General features: G+C 49.9%; 1 protein-coding gene and 1 long non-coding RNA gene across 2 annotated transcripts in view; one reads left to right on the forward strand and one right to left on the reverse strand.

Moving 5' to 3' along the window:
- The window catches only part of IGFBP3 (insulin like growth factor binding protein 3), a 95,657-nt gene that overhangs the window by 11,688 nt on the left and 58,280 nt on the right, over window positions 1-25,689 (reverse strand). The gene's annotated exons all lie outside the window — the stretch shown is intronic.
- On the forward strand, window positions 15,720-18,371 carry LOC135189371 (uncharacterized). Its single transcript, XR_010308058.1, has 2 exons — window positions 15,720-16,287; window positions 18,021-18,371. It is a non-coding gene; the product is annotated as an uncharacterized LOC135189371 (long non-coding RNA).

Consider the following 25,689-nt stretch of genomic DNA (forward strand, 5'->3'; position numbering starts at 1 on the left):
TACAGCCTGACTCATGATGTCACCATCTCAGTTTGGTTTTAGATTGGCTCCTTGTGTATTAGAAACTTGTTTAATAGGTAGCCAGGTGGGGGTTGGTCACTCCTGCCAGGCAAGCAGCAACAGAACAAGGGGACACAGTCTCAAGTTGTGCCAGGGGAGGTCTAGGCTGGATGTTAGGAAGCTTTTCTTTCCCAAGAGTCTGGTCAAACACTGGAACAGGCTTCCTGGAGAGGTGGTCAATGTTCCATGCCTGTCAGTGTTTAAGAGGCATTTGGACAATGTCCTTAACACCATGTTTTAACTTCTTGACAGCTCCAAAGTGGCCAGGCAGTCAGACCTGATGTTCATTGTAGAGCCCTTCCAACTGAAAAAAAACACATCCAATTCTCACAGGGTTCTACTGTGCAGCTTTTATGTACCTAAAGAAGCAAAGGCAGCATTGGACTGCTTCCATCTCAGTGTCCAAGGAACCAACTACTCACTGGCACAGAGGCTCTGCTCCTTTGGCACCCCTCACTGTAGCACAATGCTGGAAAAACCAAGGGAGGCACAATCCTTTAGAGGTTAGCTCATGATGAGGCTTCATGTCAATGAAAGAGAAGTTCCAATCTTGGTTCCACTGATCCTGGTAGTCCTTTCCAACCACAGTGATTCACAGTGATTAGAGGTTGTGCTGAGGGATTTGGTTTAGTCATGGACTTGTCAGTGTGAAACTAATGATTGGACTCAGTGAGCTTGAAGAATTCTGTGATTCTGAGTTCAGCCTCTTCATCAGTCTTAGAGCACTCCTACTTACTGTGCCTATGGCTAAAACTCAGATGAAGGAAGTAACAAAGATGGGAATTTGAACCAGAGTTGCATTTTCATGGAGTTTCATCCATGAGCAACTCAGAATGTGGGCCTGAGTCTCTGAAATCATTTATGAAAAACAGCTTAACTTCCTTTCTCTCCTTCCCTTCCTCTTGTCCATCACTTTAATATTCATTCTATTTTATTCTTTTCACATGGCTCTGAATTTAGGGAGGTGTTTTTACCTTTGTGGTCATTTCTTCATTTCTTCCTCTTCTTCCTTTCACTCTCTTAGAATCATAGAATCAATCAGGTCGGAAGAGACCTCCAAGCTCATCCAGTCCAACCTAGCACCCAGCCCTATCCAATCATCTAGACCATGGCACTAAGTGCCTCAGCCAGGCTTTTCCTGAGCACCTCCAGGGATGGCAACTCCACCACCTCCCTGGGCAGCCCATTCCAATGCCAATCACTCTCTCTGACAACAACTTCCTCCTAACATCCAGCCTCGACCTCCCCTGCCACAACTTCACACTGTGTCCCCTTGTTCTGTTGCTGGGTGCCTGGCAGAAGAGCCCAACCCCACCTGGCTACAGCCTCCCTTCAGGTTGTTGTAGACAGCAATGAGGTCTCCTCTGAGCCTTCTCTTCTCCAGGCTCCTCTTCTTTCCCACCACCATTTACGTTCTTCTTATGGCTCTTCCTTCCAGTTCCCCAGTCAAGGGCCATACCACCCTGGGTTGTCAGGCACAGAAGAGTCCTGAGCTCCACCAGCTTCTACTGCCTCTTAGGTGCTTCATCATGGAATCAAACTCCACACCAAAGAATATTGGGCTAGTTGCAAGAGCAGGCAAAAGGCCTGAGAGAGAAGGTCTGGTACTGCTCTGCCCATGAAAGATTACACACAGGTCCTAATTGCCTGTAGACTTTGGCAAGATTTGTGACTTCAACTAGAATCACAGAATGACTTAGGTTGGAACAGACCTTAGACATCATCTAGTCCAACACCCTTGCCACGGGCAGGGACACCTCTCAACTAGACTTGGTTGCTGAAGGTCTCATCCAACCTGGCCTTAAACACCTCCAGGCAGGGGACATCCACAAGCACTCTGGGCAAGCTATTCCAGAGTCTCACCACCCTCCTACTGAAGAACTTCTTCCTAAGATGCAGGCTAAACCTCACTCATCTTCAAACCATTCCCCATAGTCCTGTCATTAGACACCCTTATGAAAAGTCCCTCTCCAGCTATCCTGCAGGCTCCCTTCAGGTACTGGAAGGCAGCTATTAGGTCCTTCTGGAGTCTTCTCTTCTCCAGGCTAAACAATTACAGCTCCCTCAGCCTATCCTCATAGCAGAAGTGCTCCAGCCCTTGGATCACCTTTGTGATCCTCTTCTGGACTTGCTCCAGCAGTTCTATGTCTTTCTTATGATGAGGAACCCACGACTGGATGCCTCATTCAAGATAGGGTCACCAGTGCAGAGTAAAGGGGAAGAATCTCCTCTCTGGACCTGCAGGCCACACTCCTCTTGATGCAGCCCAGGACACAATTTGCCTCCTGGGCTACATAAATGCACTGCTGGTTCATATTGACCTTCTCATCCATCAACACCTCTGAGTCTTTTTCTTCAGAAATTCAATATCCTATGTGAAAGAACCATATGAGCTCAAGGGCTGGCTCAGCATCCTGCTTCCCTTCAGCAGAGCTGTTTGGCAGCATCATCAGAGTGGGAGATGAATAAAAGAATGGAGCAGAAATGGCAGAAGTGCTGCCTTTCTGGTTAGACCAGAACACTAAGGGAAAATGGTGACCCTTTCTGTATGTATGTGTTTAGTTTTCTGTCTATGGTTCTCCTTGATAAACTGAAAACTAAACTCAGTTTCACTCTGTTTCATGACAGGCTGGAGAGGTGGGCACAAGCCAGCCTCATGAGGTTCAACAAGACCAAGTGCAAGGTCCTGCAGCTGGGTCGAGGCAATGCCAAGCACAAGTCCAGGCTGGGCAGCGAGTGGCTGGAGAGCAGCCCTGAGGAGAGGGACTTGGGATGCTGCTGGATGAGAAGCTCAACAGGAGCCAGCAGTGTGCACTTGCAGCCCAGAAAGACAACCAGAGCCTGGGCTGCAGCAGCAGAAGTGTGGCCAGCAGGGCCAGGGAGGTGATTCTCCCTCTCTACTCTGCTCTGCTGAGACCCCACCTGGAGTACTGCATCCAGTTCTGCAGCCCCCATTACAAGAAGGATGTGGAGATGCTGGAGCAAGTCCAGAGCAGGGCCAGGAGGATGCTCAGAGGGCTGCAGCAGCTCTGCTGTGAGCACAGACTGAAAGAGTTGGGGCTGTGCAGGCTGCAGAAGAGGAGGCTCCCAGGTGACCTTCTTGTGGCCTTCCAGGATCTGAAAGGGACTACAAAAAAGCTGGGGAGGGACTTTTTAGGCTGCCAGGGAGTAACAGGACTGGGGGGAATGGAGCAAAGCTGGAGGTGGGGAGAGTCAGCCTGGATGTGAGGAGGAAGTTGTTGAGCATGAGAGTGGTGAGAGGCTGGAATGGGTTGCCCAGGGAGGTGGTTGAGGCCCCATGGCTGGAGGTGTTTGAGGCCAGGCTGGATGAGGCTGTGGGCAGCCTGCTCTAGGGTAGGGTGTCCCTGGGCATGGCAATGGGGTTGGAACTGGCTGATGCTTGTGGTCCCTTCCCACCCTGACTGATTCTATGATTCCTGTGAGGCCACCTCAAACTCCCACATGTCTGAAATGAGTCAGTGGGCAAGGGGCAATGGGAACAAACCCAGGAGGTTCCTCCTAAACTTAAGCAGATACATTTTTGTTGTGAGAGTGCTGGAGCCCTGGAGCAGGCTGCCCAGAGAGGTTATGGAATCTCCTTCTCTGGGGAGATTCCAAACCCGCCTGGACATTGTGATCTTGGGTAACCTGCTGTGTGTGCCTCTGCTTTGGCAGGGAGGTTGGACTGGATGCTCTCCAGAGGTCCTTTCCAACCCCCACCACGCTGAGATTCTGGGATTCTGTGAATTTGTACATTTGAACTGGAATGAAAAGGCTGAAATTTGCTTTTTTCTGTCTCCACTTTTGCAGCAGAGAATGTAGGAAAAAAAAGGGCAAATATTTTTCCATGGGATTTTTGTCATATTGGAGCATACTCGGAAAGGGAGAAGAATTTATCTCCTAAAATGAGATCAAAAGAAGCATCTTCCAGGACATAAAGCTAAAGTAGCAGATCTGATATAAAGTATGCGGGGGGGGGGGGGGCATAATAATGCTAGAGTTGAGTGCCAACTTGCATCTCACAGCAAAAGAGGTCTGCAAACACACACCAAACAGCTTGACCTGAAAGTTCCTGCTCTGCCAGGCAGACAATGCTGAGGAGGAAGATGGTCCTACCAAGGAATGTAGTTTTAGTGAAGGATTGGGTCATAGTAAGTGTGAAAGATGGCTGAAGCTTTCCACGTGTCACTCATGCCAGTGGGTGTTTCATGGTCAGGCTACAGATACACCAAAGCCAGAGTGCTTGTGGAGACCCCTGGGTGGCACTCATGCCAGAGCTTGGGTGTTTCATGTCCAGGCTAGATACAGCAAAGCCAGAGTGCTTGTGGAGACCCCTGGGTGTCACTCGTGCCAGGCTTGGGTGTTTCATGGTCAGGCTATAGATACAGCAAAGCCAGAGTGCTTGTGGAGACCCCTGGGTGTCACTCGTGCCAGGCTTGGGTGTTTCATGGTCAGGCTATAGATACAGCAAAGCCAGAGTGCTTGTGGAGTCCCCTGGGGGTCACTCATGCCAGGGCTTGGGTGTTTCATGGTCAGGCTATAGATACAGCAAAGCCAGAGTGCTTGTGGAGACCCCTGGGTGGCACTCATGCCAGGGCTTGGGTGTTTCATGGTCAGGCTACAGATACACCAAAGCCAGAGTGCTTGTGGAATCCCCTGGGGGTCACTCATGCCAGGGCTTGGGTGTTTCATGGTCAGGCTACAGATACACCAAAGCCAGAGTGCTTGTGGAATCCCCTGGGGGTCACTCGTGCCAGGGCTTGGGTGTTTCATGGTCAGGCTACAGACATAGCAAGGCCAGAGAGGTTGTGGAGTCTCCTCCTCTGGAGACTTTCAAACCTCACCTGGATGCATTCCTGTGCAAACTACCCTAGGGGATCCTGCTTGGCAGGGAGGTTGGACTCAGTGATCCCTGGAGGTCCCTTCCAACCTCTAAAGTTCTGTGATTTGGTGCAGTTGGTCTGCTGAGATTCACATGCTTACATCAACTTTGGACTCTTTGCTGTCTGATCTCTGCCTGCTCCTGTTCTCTGCAGAACCCAGCCCTCACCTCCTAAGAAGATAAATGTGTAGGAGATGAGTGAAACCATGGCTAACAGTGAGGAGAGCTTGAAAATCTCCTAAGTGGCAAGGAATTAGGAAATGGCAAGTAATGGCTTTGCAGAAAAGGGGAAGGCTCTTTAGGAGCTTTGCAGGAAAAGGCAATGGAAGGTAGGCACAGAGATGATGTGGATGCAGACAGCACTAGAGGACTGTCAGGTGCCAGGAAAAAAGATACACTAGAAAGTGAAGGGAAAGATGGTGAGGAGAGCAGAGTACAAGCTGGAAGGTTAAGGAGGTTCTCCTTCCACTCTGCTCTGTTTTGGAAAGCCCACACCTGGAGTATTGTGTCCAGTTCTGGCCATCCCAGTCCAAGAGAGACAGGGAAATGCTGGAGAGTTCAGTGGAGGCTACAAAGATGGTGAAGGGCCTGGATCATCTCTCTGAGAAGGAAAGGCTGAGAGACCTGAGGCTGTTTAGCTTGGAAAAGAGCAGCCTGAGAGGGAACCTTCCCAATCAATAGCTAAATCACAAGGGTCAAGAGGGTGGGGTCAGAGTCTTGTTAGTGGTGCCCAGTGATAGAACAACAGACAATGGGCACAAACTGGAACCCAGGAGGTTCCACCTGGACAGGAGGAGAAACCTGTTTGGTGTGAGGGCCTGTAGCAAGCTGCCCAGATAGGTTGTGGAGTCTCCTTCTCTGGAGAGATTCCTAACCCATCAGGACATCATGGCCCTGTGCACCCTGCTGTAGGTGACTGTAGGAAGCTTGGACTAGCTGATGCCCAGAGAACCCTTCCAACCCTCACCATGCTGAGATTCCATGGGAGGTGTTTCTGAAGAGGTCCAGTGAAATGCTGTTCATTTTGCCATCAAAAAAAGCTTCTCCCATAGTCTCCTGCTGTACAGTATCACAGTATCCCAGTATCACCAGGGTTAGAAGAGACCTCACAGATCATCAAGTCCAACCCTTTACCACAGAGCTCAAGGCCAGACCATGGCACCAAGTGCCACGTCCAGTCCTGCCTTGAACAGCTCCAGGGACGGCGACTCCACCACCTCCCCGGGCAGCCCATTCCAGTGTCCAATGACTCTCTCAGGGAAGAACTTTCTCCTCACCTCCAGCCTAAATCTCCCCTGGCACAGCCTGAGGCTGTGTCCTCTTGTTCTGGCGCTGGCCACCTGAGAGAAGAGAGCAACCTCCTCCTGGCCACAACCACCCCTCAGGTAGTTGCAGACAGCAATAAGGTCTCCCCTGAGCCTCCTCTTCTCCAGGCTAACCAATCCCAGCTCCCTCAGCCTCTCCTCGTAGGGCTGTGCTCAAGGCCTCTCCCCAGCCTCGTCGCCCTTCTCTGCACACGCTCAAGCATCTCAATGTCCCTCCTAAACTGGGGGGCCCAGAACTGAACACAGCACTCAAGGTGTGGTCTAACCAGTGCAGAGTACAGGGGCAGAATGACCTCCCTGCTCCTGCTGGCCACACCATTCCTGATGCAGGCCAGGATGCCCCTGGCTCTCTTGGCCACCTGGGCACACTGCTGGATCATGTTCAGGTGGGTATCAATCAGCACCCCCAGATCCCTCTCTGTCTGGCTGCTCTCAGCCACTCCGACCCCAGCCTGTATCTCTGCATGGGGTTGCTGTGGCCAAAGTGCAGCACCCTGCACTTCGAGTACATCACTTTTGCTTTGTTGCCTTGCTGGGCAGATCTGATGTCTCACTGACCCAGCAGGACATCACAAGAGCATCTCAAGACATCCCTCTCCACTCTGTGCTATATAAGGAACTGTCTTGCCAAGCTCTGAAAGGTACAGTAAGGCTGACCCCCCTGGGTGTGCTCACCAAGCCACAAGGCCACTGGTTTGAAAACCACCTACTAATATTCAAAATTAAGGAAGGGCTGGTCCAGCCTCTTCTCTTTTTATAAAGGAATGAGATCTTTTATATTATTTTTTTTCTGCTCAGCCACAAATACCTCTAAATAGTTTTTGTTTAGTTCTCAAAATATTCCTGCAGGAACCTCCCCCTGGGAGTTTAGGGAATAAATAGCTTATCCTGGACAGACTATTTATTTCCAGGATGTTTACTCATGCAATCCATGTGATTGTAAAGTGCCTCCATTTCTCAAGCTCTCTTTCAGTTCCTTAGGGGCACATAATTTAAACCTAGCAACCTTCCCCATATACTGACAGACTGCTATGCCTAAATATTGAACTGGTAGCTCCAGTTCTCTATTCGTGGTGCAATTATTAATGCAGCAAGAAAGAGTGGTTTGTGATTAGGTTTGCAATGCCCAGACTCCCTGGAACCACAGATTCAGACCCTGCTGAGATCAGCCCTTCACCCTTCTGCCTTTCCTGGATTCACTGATTGCATTGTGTTGGAAGGGACCCTCAAAGGTCATCTTGTTCAACTCTCCTGCAGTCAGCAGGGACACCTCCAGCTAGATCAGGCTAGCCAGGACCACATCAAGTCTGAGCTTGAATGTGTTAAGGGATGGAGCCTCAGCCACATCCCTTGGCAACCTGTTTCAGTACTGCACCACCCTCGCTGTGAAGAACTTCTTCCTAATGTCCAAGTTAAACCTACCCTGCTCCACTTTCAGACTATTGCCCCTTGTCCTATCACGATGAGCACTTCTAAACAGGTCCTTCCCAGCCTTCCTGTAGGCCCCCTTCAGAAGCTGAAATGTATCTGTAAGGTCTCCCTGGAGCTTTCTCTTCTCCAGGCTAAACAGTCCCAACTCTCACAGCCTTTCTTGGTAGGAGAGGTGCTCCAGCCCTCTCATCATCTTTGTGACCTCTATATCCACTCCAGCAGGTCCATGTCCTTCCCGTGTTGAAGATCTCAGAGCTGGACACAACACTCCAAGTGAGTGGGACCTGGACAGACTGGAGAGGTGGGCCCAGGTCAACCTCATGATACCCAACATGGCCAAGCGTAAGGTCCTGCACCTGGGTCAGAGCAATCTCAAGCACAGCCCCAGGCTGAGTGGGGAATGGCTGAGAGCAGCCCTGAGGAACAGGACCTGGGGGTCTGGGCTGATGAAAAGCTCCACATGAGCCTGCAGTGTGAGTGCAGCCCAGACAGCACCCCTGTGCTGGGCTGCAGCAAGAGCAGTGTGGGCAGCAGGACAAGGGAGGGGATTCTGCCCCTTTGCTCTGCTCTCCTGAGAGCCCACCTGGAGTCCTGTGTGCAGTTCTGGAGCCCCCAGCACAGGAAGGACATGGAACTTTTTGAGCCAGTGCAAAGGGGGGCGACAAAGATGCTCAGAGGGCTGCAGCAGCTATGAGGACAGGCTACAAGAGTTGGGGCTCTTCAGTCTGGAGAAGAGAAGGCTTTGAGGAGATCTTATAGTGACCTTCCAGTATCTGAAGGGGACCTACAGGAAGGCTGGGGAGGGACTACTGACAAGGTCTTGTAATGACAGGATGAGTAGTAATGGGTTTGAACTGGCAGAGGGGAGATTCAGACTAGATGTTAGGAGAAAGTTCTTTGCAGTGAGCGTGGTGAGACACTGGCACAGGTTGCCCAGGGAGGTTTTGGCTGCTCCCTCCCTGGAGGTGTTTAAGGCCAGTTTGGATGAGGCCTTGAGCAACCTGTTCTAGTGGGATTTGTCCCTGCCTATGGGGAGGGTTGGAGCTGGACGATCCTTGAGGTCACTTCCAACCTAACCCATTCTATGATTCTGTGACCTGCTGGCTACACTTCCTTTGATGCAAGCCTAGGATGTCATTGGCCTTCTGGTCTGCAAATGCATATTGTTGGCTCATGTCCAGCTTCTCATCCACCCGGACCCCCAAACCCTTTTCTGCAGGGCTCCTCTCTACAAGCTCAGCTCACCTACACAGAGCCCTGAAATCAGGTCTGTCCAATCACAGAATCAACCAAGTGGGAAGAGACCTCCAAGCTCATCCAGTCCAACCTCTCACCCAGCCCTAGCCAGTCATCTGGACCATGGCACTAAATGCCTCATCAGGCTAGACTTCAAACTGCACATCTCTGGATAGTCAGAAGGGACTACCCCATGCTCCCTGATGCCATTGACAGCAGCTGTTCACCACAACCCATCACAGAGCTAACTTCCAGTTCAGCAGGGCTAGTGCAGTTTAGCTTCAGTTCTCTGCCAGCAAAAAATGACAGTCCTCCACCTGGACCATACCACTTTGAGCCAGTGCATTTTTGTCATGTGGAATGTTCATATTTTGCTTCAGGAGAAAATGCTACAGCTGTTAGCTGCAACCATCATGGAATTCAAGCTGCAGGGAAAGAGTCTTTGCTTTATTCTCGCTAAGTACGCTCCTAAAAGAAGGCTTTTTCGTGGCAGTGGTTACACTGCTTTTCTAGTTTAGTTTTTGGATAAGAGAAGCAGTGAGAAAGTTAATTCTGGATGAGAACAGATATGCTCCATGCACTGACATTCACCCAGCCTGTGACAGATGCTCCATGTGCTGTAAGCAGCCATGTGGAGCCAGTTACCCTCTAGATCTGCTCTCATCGTTGAAATGGGCAGCAAGCAGCAGAATCATAGAATCAAGCAGGTTGGAAGAGACCTCCAAGCTCATTCAGGCCAACCTAGCACCCAGCCCTAGCCAATCAACCAGACCATAGCACTAAGTGCCCCATCCAGGCTTTTCTTGAACACCCCCAGGGATGGTGACTCCATCACCTCCCTGGGCAGCCCATTCCAATGGTAAATCATTCACATCCTGCTCTGAGCCAGACCAGCACTGACTCTGCTCAGTGCTGTGACTTCCCAGCCTGGCCTCTGCTCAGTGCCAGCACCTTCTGCAGTTCAGAGCAGCATCCACAACCAGGTCTGCACAGACAGCAGCTGCTGCTGCTGGCAGTGACAACACTGACAGGGAGAGGTTGCAGTAAGGGTTGGGTACAGACCAAGGGCACTGCTACATCTTACATGCCACTTTGGGGTGCAGGAAGTAAAAGGCTGCAGCTGCAAGGGGATGGGACAGGTGACCCTAAGCTGACCAAAATGGATTCTATCCCATGGAGGTCATCTTTAGAAGAAAGCTGAGGGACCACCAGTTCTCTTCCTTAGTAGTTAGCATCCCAGGAGGACTCTATCTGTTCTCTCTTCTAACTGATCTAGGTGTTTCTGAATCCAGTTCCAGAATCTAGATCTTGGGTCTAGTTCCCATCTGCTTCTAAGTCCAGTCTGGGACTTCTCCAGTGCTTGCCCACACCACCAGTGGGGACAGTGACATCACTGCCATCAGGGGTTGGGGTCAATATTGGTTTTCTATGTATCTGTATCTATGTAATTTGATTGTTCTTATTTGCACCCCAGCTGCTTTAGCTTCTTTCCCACCCTATCAGTCACCTTCCTTTATCCCCTTCTATTAAGTCAGAGGACTTAATAGAGAGCATCTGTCACTCATTTAGTGCCTGGCCCAGCCCTGACCCTTAGCAATTAAATAGCAGCAAATGGAGCAGGTAGATAGGTTGGGTAGTCCATTTCCCTAAAACCAGCTCATCCTAGACTCCTATTCAGTAGTTTATTAATCCAGCACCACTACTGAGACCCATGAAGAAGGCTGTGTGATTTAGGGAGTCTTTGAGACAAAGCATGTTGGAAGGGCCATAAGAAGTGAAGCAGCAGCTGAAGCCAGATCACCTGAGAAGATGATGCTGTAAGATAGAATCTGGCAGGTCTGGTAAGACTCTTCTCTTTTGTCAATGATATATTCTCCACAGCAGACTCTGACAATATTAAATAGGTTAACCCTCTCTCTTGGCTTGAGATTTCTCTCCTCCTGTACCTCTAGTGGTGTAAACTCAAAGAGCTCAACAAAAAATGTTTTACTGCTTCTATTTGAGGGATTTGGTTTATTCATGGACTTATCAGTGTGAAACTAATGATTGGGCTTGATGAGCTTTTCCAGTCTAAGAAATTCTGTGATTTTGCTGCCTCTGTTGCCCAGAGAAGAGCAACAAAGCTGGTGAAGGGTCTGGTGAACAGGTCTGGTGAGGAGTAGCTGAGGGAGCTGGAGAAGTGTGGAGAAGAGGAGGCTGAGAGACCTCACTGCTCTCCACAAGTCCCTGAAAGGAGGCTGAAGCGAGGTGCAGATTGGCCTCTTCTCCCTAGCACCAGGTGATAGGATGAGGAAATGGCCTGAGATTGCACTGGGGAGATTTAGTTTGGAGACTAGGAAAGACTGCTTTCCTGCAAGAGTGGTCAGGCACTGGAACAGCCTGTCCAGGTGTGATGGTTTGGGTGTTCCCCACACTTTGGAAATCACCCAGACTAGACTCAGCCAGCTCTGGAAATTGAATGAAGCTTATTTACAGCTTAGCACAATATACAAGCAGATAGTTACAGTGTATGCAGTTATAGACAAGGTAAAAGGTAATACAGACACACAGCAGCCCTCCCAGAGACCTGAGTCCCCAGGAGGGGCTCCCAACTGCCCTTCCACTTTCTCCCACCCCTCTCAACCTCACCCCAGTCCCAAGGAAGAATGGAGGTTCAGCCAGGGGGCTAGGAAGCAAAGTGGATTAATCAGAGAGATGGCAGAGAGGCTAGAGGGAGAAATGCAGCTCAGAGTTGCCAAGCAGAAGTGTGACTCCCTTTTCTATGTTTGGATTCCTGTTCTTATACCTCTCAGCAAGCCTATGAGTGAATGAGACATCAGCACTGTTTTTCTTCCATAGCCTGTGATCTAATTCTTCTCACCAAAACATTCTAGCTAGCCTCAAACTAGCACACCAGGGAGGTGATGGAGTCATCATCCTGGAAGGTGTTTGACAAACATATGGACATGGCACTTTGGGGCACGGCCCAATGGCCATGGTGGTGTTGATTCTGTGGTTGGACTCGATGATCTCAGAGGTCTTTCCTAATCTAAACAATTCTATGATTCTCTGATTCCATCTATGTGTCTCTAGAGAAGAGAGAAGTGGGAGGCACAGCCCCCATCATTTTGTTCTTCTCCTCTGCAGCTCTGGATGAAAAACTCTTTGAAAACTAACTTAATTTGGCCATTTATGTTTCAGTGAGTAAGAGGAAGGCATCAAAATGCATAGCTGAGGATGAACTCGGGGAGGGTGTTGCAAGCTTTTTATTCCCTCTCTAAGCCAGGTGGGAATTGGTCTCTTCTGCCAGGCAGCCAGCAACAGAACAAGAGGACACAGCATCAAGTTATGGTGGGGGAGGTCTAGGCTGGATGTTAGGAGGAAGTTGTTGGCAGAGAGAGTGATTGGCATTGGAATGGGCTGCCCAGGGAGGTGGTGGAGTCACTGTCCCTGGAGGTGTTGAAGCAAAGCCTGGCTGAGGCACTTAGTGCCATGGTCTGGTTGATTGGCTAGGGCTGGGTGCTAGGTTGGGCTGGATGACCTTAGAGGTTTCTTCCAACCTGGTTGATTCTATGATTGGTTAGGGCTGGGTGCTAGGTTGGACTAGATAATCTTGGAGCTACCTTCCAACCTGGTTGATTAATCACATGAGCTTACTGCCAGGAAGCTTCTGTGACAAAGTATAAAGGAAGTCAGTCTGGCTGAACAGGAAGGGACAAAGGCTGTGCTGCTTGCAATGTGTCACACAAGCTAGCAGAGTGAGAGGCCCAACGAGTCTCCAAATAGAAGTGATCAGGGGATCCTCTTTTGTTCCCTCCTGCTCCTAAGGAGAAAAAGAAACCACCCAACATTTCCTGAACTGAAGAGTCAACACTCTGCCTTTTGTCCTCTCTTCTTTAGAAGCACAAAGTGAAACTTTGCTAAACTTGGATCCTATGCAGGTGCAAACCATTGGCAAGGAATGCATACCTAATGCCTTTGACTGCAGCAGACACATCTCCCATCTTCCTGTGTCCCTCTTCGCCATATATATTCCTGTTGTCCCATCCCATCCTTGCCTCCAACTCTTGCCAAGGCCTTTGATCTACTGAGCTTGGAACATGAGCATTTAAAACATACTGTCCTCTTGATGAGCAGCCAACTGCATGAAATATCTGAACTGCTGTATGAAAGCAAAGAGTTCAGCAGTTACTGGAAGTACTAAACTGCTCATCTCGTTGAAGTATTTCTCTTAACTCTATCTCAAACTGGATAGATTTCTCGGGCTCCTCCACCTGCACAAAGTCAAGTTATTTTGTGTTGAGGGTTGGCAAATGGGGAGAGGAAACACTACAAGCAAAATGAATCTTGCCACTGTGGGAAATTAAAACCAGACTCTTTCAGAACATGGCTGGATGCCATCCAGAGGGACCTAGACAGGCTGGGGAGGAGGGCACAAGCCAATCTCTTCAACAAGACCAAGTGCAAGGTCCTGGGTTGAGGCAATGCCAAGCATAAATCCAGACTGGGCAGTGAGTGGCTGGAGAGCAGCCCTGAGGAGAGGGACTTGGGATGCTGCTGGATGAGAAGCTCAGCATGAGCCAGCAGTGTGCACTTGCAGCCCAGAAAGCCAAGCAGAGCCTGGGCTGCAGCAGCAGAAGTGTGGCCAGCAGGGCCAGGGAGGTGATTCTCCCCCTCTACTCTGCTCTGCTGAGACCCCACCTGGAGCACTGCATCCAGTTCTGGAGCCCCCATTACAAGAGGGATGTGGAGATGCTGGAGTGTGTCCAGAGAAGGGCCAGGAGGATGCTCAGAGGGCTGCAGCAGCTCTGCTGTGAGCACAGACTGAAAGAGTTGGGGCTGTGCAGGCTGCAGAAGAGGAGGCTCCCAGGTGACCTTCTTGTGGCCTTCCAGGATCTGAAGTGGGCTACAAAAAAGCTGGGGAGGGACTTTCTAGGCTATCAGGGAGTGACAGGACTGGGGGGAATGGACAAAGCTGGAGGTGGGGAGGTTCAGACTGGAGGTGAGGAGGAAGTTGTTGAGCATGAGAGTGGTGAGAGGCTGGAATGGGTTGCCCAGGGAGGTGGTTGAGGCCCCATGGCTGGAGGTGTTTGAGGCCAGGCTGGATGAGGCTGTGGGCAGCCTGCTCTAGGGTAGGGTGTCCCTGGGCATGGCAGGGGGGTTGGAACTGGATGATCCTTGTGGTCCCTTCCAACCCTGACTGACTTTATGATTCTATGCTGCATGGGCCAATAGCAAGCAAACCAAATGTCAGGTAAGCAAGAGGGAATAAGAGATTTGGGAGACCATGTTGAAGAAAATAAGAGAATCAAAATTGCAACTGGGCTAAGAGAGGCTGGCTTGAATCTAGAACTTCTAGAATTTTTGCTGGTAGCCACTCTGGTATCTCGTCATTTTCATCTGCCTACACAGCAGTAGCAGATGCAACCCTGAAAGTGTATTATTTGTGCACTCTGCAGGAGAAAACTCTCTGAATGATGTTGCAGCTCACAAAATCTCTTAAATCAGCTGAAAGAAGTGTAGGATGTGTGGGTGCAGAGGGTTGGTGCAGGAGGAAGTCTTGTATGTGTGACAAGGTATCTTCTATGCTCAGTTTGGTTCTTCCAAGCCCTTGAAGAACATTGATCTATAAAAAGCTGGGTTTGATGGAGCCTTAACATGGTCTGGTAGGAAGGTTTCAGAGAAGAGCAAACAAGGTGGTGAAGGATGTAGAGAACAGGTCTTGTGAGGAGCAGCTGAAGGAACTGGGATGTTTAGTCTGAAGAAGAGGAGGCTGAGGAGAGACCTGATTGTTCTCTACAACTCCCTGAAAAGAGGTTGGAGCCTGGTGGGTGTTGGTCTCTTTTCCCTAGTAACAAGTGATAGGAGAAGAGGAAATGGCCTCAAGTTGTGCCAGGGGAAGTTTAGGTTAGCTATCAGAAGCAACTTCTTGACTGAAAGGGTTGTCAAATGCTGGAATAGGCTCCCCACATGCAGAGATTGGTGATGAGGGATACAGTTTAGCATCAGACTTAGAGAATGTTTGGATTGGATCTTAAAGGTCCTTTCCAACTGAAACAACTCTGTGGTTCTTGTGGCAGGGGGCCTGGAACTGGATGATCTTTTACCCTTGAAGAACATCCAGTGCCAGATTGGATGGAGCCTTGAGCAAGCTGATCTAGTAGGAGGTATCCCTGATCATGGCAGGGGGTTGGAATTAGATGATCTTTAAGGTCCATTCCAACCTAAACCATTATATGATCTGTGATAAATATGAAGACAAGACAGAATGCAGATGTGGTGAAGGGCCTGGAACATAAACCCTATGAGGAGAGGCTGAGGGAGCTGGGGGTGTGCAGCCTGCAGAAGAGAAGGCTCAGGACAGAGCTCATTGCTGTCTACAACTACCTGCAGGGAGGCTGTAGCCAGGTGGGTTGGCCTCTTCTGCCAGGCAAGCAGCAATAGAACAAAGGGACACAGTCTCAAGTTGTGCCAGGGTAGGTCTAGGCTGGATGTCAGGAGGAAGTTGTTGTCAGAGAGAGTGATTGGCATTGGAATGGGCTGCCCAGGGAGGTGGGTGGAGTCGCTGTCCCTGGAGGTGTTGAAGCAAAGCCTGGATGAGGCACTTAGTGCCATGGTCTGGTTGATTGGCTAGGGCTGGATGCTAGGTTGGACTGGATGATCTTGGAGGTCTCTTCCAACCTGGCTGATTCTATGAAAACAGGAAAACCTTGAGTTTGGGTTTGTAGCTGCTGGACACCTTAAGAGCACCTCTTGCTATGTGAGCAATGACACATTTTTTTCCCCCCCCTTCTTTTTCCTCAGGGCAACAAACCTGAATTCAAGATGTCAGAGGATGAATATTCTTTTCTGAACGTCAAAAGATCCCTGAAAAGAAGACTGTTGCAACACAGCACTCCAGTGGACTCGGCGCTTTCAAGAACAATGTCACTTCCTACTGATCTGACAGATCAGTCAGTCAAGGACCCAGATGTCACTAGGAGGGTTTATGGATCACCAGTGCCAAAACTAAACCTCAGCAGATCACTAGCCCAGGCATCATTCGCACGTGTTGAAGCGTACTTCCCTCGCGTGTCCTCGGGCAGGCTTTCACCAGCGTTTGGCTCACAAGAATTAAACAAAGAGATAAGCCAAAGCTCTCAGGTTGTATTTTCTAGAAGGAGGCTTTCCACAGTGCTGGCCTCTGAGGAATCAAATGAAGAGCCAAGTGATAAAGTTGTCCCAAACATGGAACCTCAAGCTTCTGCCACAGCAACTGAGGAGGACACAGTAACTCCCAAGAGTGGACCTTCATGGCTTCTGACTGGAATACCAGGGATAAAAGATATCCCAATAGGAAAAGCAAGAAAGAATAGAACTGATAAAGCCCTTGTGGTAAAGACTTTGCCTTAGTTATTGGAATGGGCTGCCCAGGGAGGTGGTGGAGGCACTGTCCCTGGAGGTGTTGAAGCAAAGCCTGGATGAGGCACTCGGTGCCATGGTCTGGTTGACTGGATAGGGCTGGGTGCTAGGTTGGCCTGGATGATCTTGGAGGTCTCTTCCAACCTGCTTGATTCTATGATTCTATGCAATGACATAGCTGTGTGATTTCCTACCAGTACTGTATACAGAGATATTTCTTGCAGGGTATCACTGCTTTACTTAAGGAACATCTCCACAGCATCAGCAGTGAGCATATATGGTTGGGCTCACCACCTGCAGGATTTGGGTCAGAACCAGCTAGACTCTGTGGTTTGTTTCCTAACAGCAGAATAGATGGGATGCACTCTCTCAAACTAGTACTTGCTTCAGCTTGTGGCCTTGCATGATGTTCCAGTGTGATGGTTTGGGTGTTCCCTGTCCCCCACACTTTAGAAATCACCCAGACTAGACTCAGCCAGCTCTGGAAATATGAATGAAGCTAGCACAATATACAAGCAGATAGTTACAGTATATACAGTTATAAATATACAAGGGAAAAGGTAATACAGAAACACAGCAGCCCTCCCAGAAACCTGAGTCCTCAGGAGAGGCTCTCAACCACCCCTTCACCTTCCCCCTACCCCTCTCAACCTTACCCCAGTGCCAAGGAGAATAGAGGTTTGGCCAGGAGGTTAGGAAGCAAAGGGTATTAGGCCCAAAAATGGAGGGTGAGGTTAGAGAGATGCAGCTCAAGTGAGAGTGGAGTGCTGAGTGTCTTATCTATGTTTTGACTTATATCTTTATACATCTCAGCAAGCCTATGAGAGAAGTAGACATCACTCTTGGTTTCACTTCACAGCCTATGATCTAGCCCTTCTCACCAAAAGATTCTAGCCTGCTTCAAACTAGCACATCCAGTGAGTTCTTTGGGGACAGAGAATGCTCTCTCACATGGGTACCCCCCCTCTGGGTACAGTTTCAATGCTTTAGTACAGCTCCAATACTAAAATCATAGAGAGGTATATGACAAGGAATGCTGTGGAACTCTACTGATCAAAGAGCAGGTTATTGATCAAAGAGGAGGTGCTTAAAAAAAGAGTGGATGTGGCACTTGAGGCTGTGATCTGGTGATGAAGGCTGCTGGGATGAAGGTTGGACTGGATGATGCTGATTCTATGATTCTTAGTTTAGTGGAGCATATCTGCCATGCCTGCTCTTTCCTGATGGATTCCTAACCTGTCTCATATCCTCCAGTACCCAATGTCAGTCTTCTGTCAAAATTCAGCCCAGCTGTCACACCCTCAAGTGCCTTCATCTACTTAAGTTGGACCCCTGATGATGCAGGCAGTCTTCTGTTATGGTATGCACATATACCTTGAGAACAACAGGCTTTGAGAGAGGCACTAGCAGTTTACAGCTTCAAAGTTGGTTAATATCCAGCCTTTTCCAGGCTAGACTGGACAGGGCCTCAAGCACTCAGGTCTAGTGGAAGGTGTCCCTGCCCATGGCAGGAGGAGTTGAAACTAAATGATCTTTAAGATGCCTTCCAACCCAAACCCTTCTATGAATCTAATGCAAAGAAATGGGAAACTTAGCCAAAGTTGAGTTAGATTCATAATGCTTTGGTGGAGGTTGGTTGTTTTTTCAAGCAGGTGGCATCTGAATGGCCAGGGTTGACTAAAGAGTGTTTTTCTTTTCTATGGCAGAGAAAGAAGCAAAGGCAGTGGCTGCTTCGCCAGCTTAAAGACATTGAGGAAGCAACAGAACATGAACTGACAATTGAAGAAGCTTGATTGAGCTACCCTCAGAAGTAGTGGTGTTGCATCCTGCTTGTGAGCATAGCTGCTCCCAACAAAGCACACACTCCTCTGTAGCAACTCTTCCTCTGCCCTCTAAAAATGTTCCTTTGTGTGTGTGTGGTGTTATTTGCTTGGTTTATGGTTCTTTTTGCTTCTTAAATGTAAGAGGAGTCAGATAGAAATGAAGAAGTGCCTCGGCAAGAAAGACAATGTTAGTTTATGATGGCTGGAGGCCTGGAATAAAGAAAGGAGAGAGAACTTGGTGTGAGAATTGTTCTTCATCCTGCCATAGCTCTTCTTGATCATAGTCTTTTGTGTAGCATTCAAATCTTGACACGGTCCCACACCACATCCTGGTCTCCAGGCTGGTGACACATGGGTTTGATGGGTAGAGCACAAGATGGATAAAGAACTGGATTGATGGCTGCACCCAAAGAGTGGCTGTCAATGGCTCCATGTCCAAGTGGAGTCCCTCAGGGTTCAGTCCTGGGACCAGTCTTGTTCAACAGCTTTGGCCATGACAAGGACAGAGGCACTGAGTGCAGCCTCAGCAAGTTTGCTGATGACACCAAGCTGTGTGGTGCAGCAGACAGGCTGGCGGGCAGGGATCTATCCAGAGGGAGCTGGACAGGCTGGAAAGGTGGGCACAAGCCAACCTCAGGAGGCTCAACAAGACCAAGTGCAAGGTCATGCAGCTGGGTCGGAGCAATCCCAAGCACAGATCCAGGCTGGGCAGTGAGTGGTTGGAGAGCAGCCCTGAGGAGAGGGACCTGGGGGTTCCAGTGGATGGAAAACTCAACAGGAGCCAGCAGTGTGCACTTGCAGCCCAGAAAGACAACCAGAGCCTGAGCTGCAGCAGCAGAAGTGTGGCCAGCAGGGCCAGGGAGGTGATTCTCCCCCTCTACTCTGCTCTGCTGAGACCCCACCTGGAGTACTGCATCCAGTTCTGGAAACCCTGGGACAAGAAGGATGTGGAGATGCTGGAGTGTGTCCAGAAAAGGGCCAGGAGGATGCTCAGAGGGCTGCAGCAGCTCTGCTGTGAGCACAGACTGAAAGAGTTGGGGCTGTGCAGGCTGCAGAAGAGGAGGCTCCCAGGTGACCTTCTTGTGGCCTTCCAGGATCTGAAGGGGGCTACAAAAAAGCTGGGGAGGGACTTTTGAGGCTGCCAGGGAGTGACAGGACTGGGGGGAATGGAGCAAAGCTGGAGGTGGGGAGATTCAGCCTGGAAATGAAGAGGAAGTTGTTGAGAGTGGTGAGAGGCTGGAATGGGTTGCCCAGGGAGGTGGCTGAGGCCCCATGGCTGGAGGTGTTTAAGGCCAGGCTGGCTGAGGCTGTGTGCAGCCTGCTCTAGGGTAGGGTGTCCCTGGGCATGGCAATGGGGTTGGAACTGGATGATCCTTGTGGTCCCTTCCAACCCTGACTGCTTCTATGATTCTATCTTTTGGGCCTGCTGATGCTCCTTAAGTAACAAAGTCCCAGTGGCCACATGGTGCATAATCCCAGTGAGCCATAGGAGAATCTCCTGATCTAAAGAGTAATCAAAGCTGATGCAATCAGCAATGTTTTTGCTGCTAGCTAGGGGGATGAGGAAATAGTGAGAGGCACAAAGGAGGGAGGCCACCTTCCAGAGATTACTAATTAATGACAGCTTGTTTTGAAGTTTTGGGTTAAACATGAATTTGGGCCAGCTCTGGGTTGGAAGTACACCTCAGGGTTGGTAGAGGTCCTTAATGCTCATCTCTGTGCTTTGAGGGGGTAAAGGTTTTCTGGTGGTCTCTGGAGTTGCTGGGTGGTGGTGGGAGTAGCTGGCTTCCCTGGCAGCTCTACTGGAAAAGAGTCACAGAATGGTAGAGCTTGGAAGGGACCTCTGAAGATCACTGAGCCCCACTCCATTACCAGAGAAGGACCACCCAAAGCAGGTCTCAGAAGAACACATCCAAATGGGGATTGAAGGTATCCAGACACAGAGATTCCAGCACCTCCCTGGGCAGCCTGTTCCAGTTCTTTGCCACTCTCAAAGTAAACAAGTTTCTTCTCATGTTTAGATGGAACTTCCTACGTTCAAGTCTTTGCCCTCTTCTCCTGGCACTGGGCACCACTGAGTAGAGTCTGGCCCCATCTTTCTGGCCCCATTATGAGTGTTAATAGGATCCCCCCTCAACCTCCTCTTCTCCAAGCTAAACAGCCCCAGCTCTCTCAGCCTGTCCTCATCTGGCAGGTGTTCCAGTCCCCTCAGCATATCAGTGGCCCTGCCTTCGATTGTCTCCAGTAGTTCTTTGTTCCTCTTGAGCTGGGGGTGTGCAGCCTGCAGAAGAGGAGGCTCAGGGCAGAGCTCATTGCTGTCTACAACTCCCTGAAGGGAGGCTGTAGCCAGCTGGGGTTGGGCTCTTCTGCCAGGCAAGCAGCAACAGAACAAGGGGACACAGCCTCAAGCTGTGGCAGGGGAGGTCTAGGCTGGATGTTAGGAGGAAGTTGTTGTCAGAGAGAGTGATTGGCATTGGAATGGGCTGCCCAGGGAGGTGGTGGAGTCGCCGTGCCTGGAGGTGTTGAAGCAAAGCCTGGATGAGGCACTTAGTGCCATGGTCTGGTTGATTGGCCAGGGCTGGGTGCTAGGTTGGGCTGGATGAGCTTGGAAGTCTCTTCCCACCTGTCTGAGTCTACGATTCTATGACTCTGTATCCCTGCACTTGTGCCATTCCACAGCACACACTCACTGCCTGTACTGGTTCCTGTGTGGCACTGCCTGATGACCCCGAAGAGCAGAGCTCTGCGAATGAAGGATGAAGAGAAGCTTTTGACTTTCCTTCTCACATGCTGGAACTTGTAATATTTCACATCCAAGATGGCTGAGAAGCAGAAGCAAGGCCCAAGCCAACACTGTGTGGCTGGCTAACCCACAGCCGCTGTGCTGGGCTAAAAAACTACAAGAGTTAAGAATTTTACAACCTCACTCAGGATTTAAAGGACATTAGGATGTTTTTGTTAATGATTCCTGGAGTGAAACTCTTCATAGTTTCTCAGGAGAACAGCCTTGTCCTAAGACCTGGCCTTCTGTGGTAGGCAGGCAGCGGGACGACGACGCTGCCCCTTGGGTCACCAGCATCCAAGACATGACCACTTGATTTGATGTTTAGTTAGTTCTGGTATTTGTTTGTATGTGTTACCCTGGCTGCTTGTCTGGCCTCCACAGGCTCCTCTGGCAACCAGGCAGCTCCTGGCTGATGTGCATCCCAAGCTGCTTTGGAGATAAAATAGGCATGGTTGCAGATGTCCTGCTATTCCCCTTGAGCTTGCAGGCATTTCATCAGCATCGACAATTCGTGCCAGCAGCCAACTAAGATCAGGCAAGTGCAATGTTAGTGTAAAACCCTCCTCTACCCCTGGGACAAGCACAGATCAGTCTGGCCACATGACCTGGTGCTTAATCCAAATGACCCAGTTCTGCCTCTTGTTTATTTGTACCTTCCCAGATAGCCAGTTCCACTTGTTCCTTTCTTCTTCAGGCTTCTTCTGGAAGTCTTGATGTTGCTTCTGATTTTCACCCTCCCATTCATCTCTTGAAGTGGCTCTTCGCACCTGAGTGAGCCCATCCAGTTCTTTGGTCTTCAAATGTCTTTACCTAACACCTTTCCCAAATTGGCCTCTAGTGGCTTCCCTCCTTATAAGACATGTGAGTCACCTGTCTTCCATGCCTGCTCTTCTCTGATGGATTCCTTTCCCATCTGGTACCCTCCAGTACCCAATGTCAGTCTTCTGTCAGAAGAGCTGTCACTCTCCTAAGTGTCTTTGTCTACTTAAGTTGACCCCCTACATGATACTAAGCCAAGTGTTACCCAGGCCAACTGGGCTAGGTTCCAGCCCTTAGCAGGCCAGGGATGTAGTTGCTGGGAAAGTCCTTCTCAGGCCCTGCTTTGGACCACATCAAATGCAAGAGGAATCCTGGGAATATGGCTACGTAAGATCTACAGAGTCTTTGGGTTTGTGCCAAGTGCAGCACAAAACCTTCTAAGATTCAGAACACAGTAAATGCTGGGAAAGTTTTCCAGGGAACGAGGCTGGCACACAGTAGAACTGAACTGGAACTAGTTGCTCAGAGTGGTAAGAGAATTGACTATGACCAAGTCCTTGCAAATCCTGAGTTTCTGTCAGGCACACAGATGCAGAAAAACCAAGGGCTTCCAGGATTTTGGAATCACAGAACCATAGAATCAAGCAGGTTGGAAGAGACCTCCAAGATCATCCAGCCCAACCTAGCACCCAGCCCTATCCAGTCAACCAGACCATGGCACTAAGTGCCTCAGCCAGGCTTTGCTTCAACACCTCCAGGGACAGTGACTCCACCACCTCCCTGGGCAGCCCATTCCAATGCCAATCACTCTCTCTGATAACAACTTCCTCCTAACATCCAGCCTAGACCTCCCCTGCCACAACTTCACACTGTGTCCCCTTGTTCTGGTGCTGACTGCTTGGCAGAAGAGCCCAACCCCATCTGGCTACAGCCTCCCTTCAGGCAGTTGTAGACAGCAATGAGCTCTGCCCTGAGCCTCCCCTTCTGCAGGCTGCACACCCCCAGCTCCCTCAACCTCTCCTCACAGGGCTGTGCTCCAGGCCCCTCACCAGCTTTGTTGCCCTTCTCTGGACACCTTCCAGCACCTCAACATCTCTCTTAAATTGAGGAGCCCAGAACTGGACACAGCACTCAAGATGTGTCCTGAGCAGTGCTGAGTGCAGGGGCAGAAGAACCTCCCTTGTCCTACTATGTCCTGTAATTCTATAGAGGCAGCAGTGGTGAATTACCATTTGGTTGGCAACTCTCTTCACATGGAAAGTTCTTTAAGCATATTTATATTGCACTATCACCACAGTGTGAATACCCAAAACTCAAAGGAAGCCAGAGAGTCCCACACCTCTGAAAAAATAGGTCTGTATAGCTATTGGTGTCTTTAAGTATGGATTGCATGTACCAAGGTCAGAAAATAACAGGGACAACAGACATCAGACCCTTAGGAGCAAACAACCCCCAAGGCACCACGCTTGGTAAAATAAAAGGTCCCTTTTTCTGTATGGTTGAAGGTGAATCAGAGTTGCAATAGGGTCTCATGCCTCATTTCTGGCTTTCAACTGCAGCCCTGAACCTGTCTGTAAGTTCAGAGAAGTCTTCCCACTGCAGGTGCTCTTTTAGGGCAGTATTTTTCCTTTAGGTTCTAAGCTATGACCTTGACCCAGGGAACTGTTTTCGGTACACTTGTCTCTGAACGGATATTACACAACCTACCTGCTGCTGGTGACTAAGCATGATGTTGGATGGAGAAGAACAAAAACACTACCCAGAACAGAGTGAAGAGACAGAAATGTCTTCACCCTGGATTTATGAGCTCGGCTTTGTTCCCACTGAAGCAACGGTAAGAGGACTGTTGACAGAGCTGAGAGCGCTCTGCCCAGCTGCAGTGCTTCTGCAGGAGGCCAGATCGAAGAGAGAAATGTTTAGCACACATTTTTAACATATTTCAACTGGTAACCAAGTTGCCTCTTTGCTGATCACAGATGAGCAAGTTTAGGCTAACTAGGACAAGTGGAAAACTGGAAGGAAAACAGATGATTTTTTTTTCCCCCTAAATCACAAGGTTCTGACATTCCTGCTGCGGACAGAGCAGTCATCGGCACAGCACTGTCACTGCTCTCTGCTGTGGTTTGTTCTCTAGGACACACAGAACCACAGGCACAGGCAGGGTGGCAATGCCCCTCAGCATCACCAAGCTCAACCTACAACTCTACTCTATGAGGGTCAACTTAAACCATAGCCCTAAGCACCGCATCCAAACCACCCTTAAACATATCCAGGGTGGGTGACTCCACCACCTCCCTGGGCAGCTCATTCCAGTCCCTGACCTCTTTTTCCTAATGTCCAGTCTAAACCTCCCCAGTCTCAGCTTGAGGCCATTCCCCCTTCTTCTGTCTCCAGCTACCTGTGAGAAGAGACCAGCAGCAGCCTCTCCACAATGTCCCTTCAGGTAGCTGTAGGCAGCAATGAGGTCTCCCCACAGCCTCCTCTGGTTCACACTAACCATCCCCAGCTCCCTCAGTCACTCCTCATAAGATTTATTCTCCAGGCCCTTCCCCAGCTTTGTTGCCCTCCTCTGGACCCACTCCAGCACCTCCACATCTCTTCTATTGCACTGCCCAAAACTGAACACAACACTCAAGGTGTGGCCTCACCAAAGCTGAGTCCAAGGGGACAATCACCTTCCTGCTCCTGCTGGACACAGCATTTTTAATCCCAGCCAGGATGCCACTGGCCTTCTTGGCCACCTGGGCACACTGCTGGCTCATACTCAGCTCCTCTCTATGACAACCCCCAGGTTCCTTTCTGCCAGCAGCTCTCCAGCCACACTGCCCCAAGCCTGTAGTGCTGCTTGGGGTTGTTGAGACCCAAGTGCAGGACCTGGCATTTGGCCTTGTTGAAGCTCATCCCATTAATGTTGGCTGGCCAAGGCCCTCTGCAGAGTCACTCTACCCTCATTCAAATCAACACTGCCACCTAACCTGGTGCCACCTGCAAACTTACTGCTGACACTCTCTGTGCCTGATCAAGGTCATCAATAAAGGCATTAAAAAGAAGTGGTCCCAAGACAGATCCCTGAGGAACACCACCAGTGCTTGGATGCAGTCTCCCATAGCTCCATCTGTTCCTGCAGTCCAGAGTGCCCATGAAAGCCACTTGTTCCTCAGCACTTAGGAGTTACTAGAAAAACAAAGTTAACTAAGATACTGAATTTTGGGCCAGGTTTAACAGCACCTGGAATGGTTGAACCAGTTGAGGCTTATGACTGACATTTCAAATGTTAATAAAGACTAGACCTAGACACAGAGCACAGGACCCCACCTAGGATGAAGCTCCCAAGCCTGAGACCCACAGCTCTGCTGCTCAGTCTTTGTGCTGCTCTAGAAGTACGCAGTAACATTGTGTTTGGCAGTGCAGTCAGTCCTCGGGGCATGGGAACACACAGATCCACAGATTGCACCGGCTTGGAAAGGACCCACAAAGGTCATCTTGTCCTCTCACCAGTGCAGTCAGCAGAGACACCTCCAGCTCAATCAGGCTGCCCTAGGACACATCAAGTCTCATCTTGAATGTCTGCACAGGGCCCAGGGCAGCCTGTTGCAGTATTTCACCATTCTCATTGTGAAGATTTTTTTCCTTATGTCCAAACTAAAGCTACCCTACTCTAGATTCAAACTGCTGCCTCTCATCTTGTCACTACAAGCCCTTCTAAGCTGTGCCTCCTCAGCCTTCCTGTAGGTCCCATTCAGATACTGAAATCCAGCTCTAAGGTCTCCCCAGTGCCTACTCTTCTCCAGGCTGAACAGCCCAAACTGCCTCAGCATCTCCTTGTAGGAGAGGTGCCTCAGCCCTGTGATCATCTCTGCAGGCTCCTCTGCACCTGGTCCAAGACGTCCACGCCTCTTTTCTGATGGTGGCACCATAGCTGGACACAGTACTTCAGGTGAGGTCCCACCAGGACAGAGGGGCAGACCTGTGTCTGCTGGCCACGTCTTTTGATGCAGCCCAGGATGC

The sequence above is a fragment of the Pogoniulus pusillus genome, chromosome 32 (assembly GCF_015220805.1).
Source record: "Pogoniulus pusillus isolate bPogPus1 chromosome 32, bPogPus1.pri, whole genome shotgun sequence".
Classification (NCBI taxonomy): domain Eukaryota; kingdom Metazoa; phylum Chordata; class Aves; order Piciformes; family Lybiidae; genus Pogoniulus; species Pogoniulus pusillus.